Below are 1,914 nucleotides of genomic sequence, written 5' to 3'. Positions count from 1 at the left end.
ATAGGTTCAACATCACCTGGTGACATTGAGATATAAAGTTGAGTATCGTCTGCATAATTGTGGTAGTTAATATTATTGGTGGTTATAATCTGGCTTAATGGAAGTATGTAAATGCTAAATAAGAGGGGCCCTAGGATGGAACCCTGGGGGACCCCGCATGTGATTTCTATATTTTGTGATGAAAATTGGCTAATTGACACATAGAAGTTCCTGTTCTTAAAGTAGGACTTGAACCAGTCGAGTGCTGTACCAGAGAGTCCGGCCCAGCTCTCTAGATGTTCCAGTAATATATCATGATCAACGGTGTCAAACGCCGCACTAAGTAGTACCAATACTGTGGATTTCCCACGGTCATTATTTATACGGATGTCATTAAACACTTTGAGGCTGTCTCGGTGCTGTGGTGCCTATGAAAACCAGACTGATAAATATCAAAGCGGTTGTTCATTGCGAGAAAGCTGTTTAACTGCTGGAAAACAGCTTTTTCAATAATTTTACCGATAAATGGAAGATTAGAGATTGGTCTGTAGTTTTGCATTAATTTGCTGTCTAGGTTCTTTTTCTTTAATATTGGTTTGATAACTGCTGATTTTAAGGCTTTGGGAAAGACACCTGATAGGAGGGATGCGTTAACTATTTGGATCAGATCCTCCCTGATGGCTGGGAGGACCTTTTTAAGAAAACCTGTCAGTAATATATCCAAGCAGCAGGTGGCAGAGCTTAGATTCTCAATAATTTTATGGAGGCTTGATTGATTTATTGTTTGAAAGTGAGTCATTTTCTCTGCATAAGTGCTAATTGGGCTTAACGTCGGTATTGGGGTTGAAACTAATATTCCAACTGATCTTCTGATTTTCAAGATCTTTTCAATAAAGAAGCTGGCAAATTCATTGCAGGCCCTGGTGGAGCTTAGTTCAGGGGCTATTGCCACTGGAGGAGTAGTTAATCTTTCCACTGTAGCAAATAATGTCCTAGCATTATTGTTGTTTCTATGAATACTCTCAGAGAAAAATGACTCCCTTGCATCCTTCAGGGCTAGTTGATACTTATTCAGCCTCTCTTTATATATCTCGCAGTGAACCTGGAGTCGAGTTTTCCACCCCTGACCCTTCAAGGCAGTATATGGCTGCATGTGATCTTACTGTATTTTAATTTATGGAACAGAACATTTATACACATAAGCCAGATGGAGGAGCTGCTGAAAGAAACTAGGGGGACAGTTTTTCACATCATACAACCTCGGATAGTAGCTTCTCAAAACAAAGCTGACAATGGTTGGAACGCATATTAATGCTAATGAGGACATTGTCTCAATTCCTTTTCTCCAAGATAAAAATCCACTATACTGAAAGCTTAAAATAAAATATAACCTTATGACAAATCACGAACCACACATCTGTTGCTAATTGTGTTCCAGTAAAGACTGATTGCAATCATTAAACATGCTTTTTTCTGTTTAAAAATGAGATACAGACATAATATGTTAATGGTTTATGAAGGGAAATTTTATTTCAGACTTGTTACTAAAACCCCAAATATGTTCAGAAGAATACCAGAAGGTCCCAAAAATGAAGACCATACACGGGTTAATCTGGAGAATTTCTGCATTTTAGGAAATTTAAAAAGGGTGAGCATGTTCAATAGTTATTTCTGTTAGATATTTTATGATTGATGAGACCCATGTGGGCCACTCAAGTCTTCCCATGATCACCATCACATTTCTATAAAAGTAATCACAGTATACTGATTAACTATATATTACTACTATCACGGCTAAAGTACTGATATTTCACTACCCTTATCATGTAACCAGCAGGCCACCTCCAGTCAACTAACTGCACCCCAGTTAGCTCTGATGCTGTGCTGTAGTGATGTGTTTGAAGTGCACAGGATACAGCACTTTATGAATGTGTG

The sequence above is a fragment of the Pundamilia nyererei genome, unplaced genomic scaffold (assembly GCF_000239375.1).
Source record: "Pundamilia nyererei isolate P.nyererei 1_Seehausen unplaced genomic scaffold, PunNye1.0 scaffold00189, whole genome shotgun sequence".
NCBI classification, from domain to species: domain Eukaryota; kingdom Metazoa; phylum Chordata; class Actinopteri; order Cichliformes; family Cichlidae; genus Pundamilia; species Pundamilia nyererei.
Note: the sequence above shows the minus strand (reverse complement) of the source record.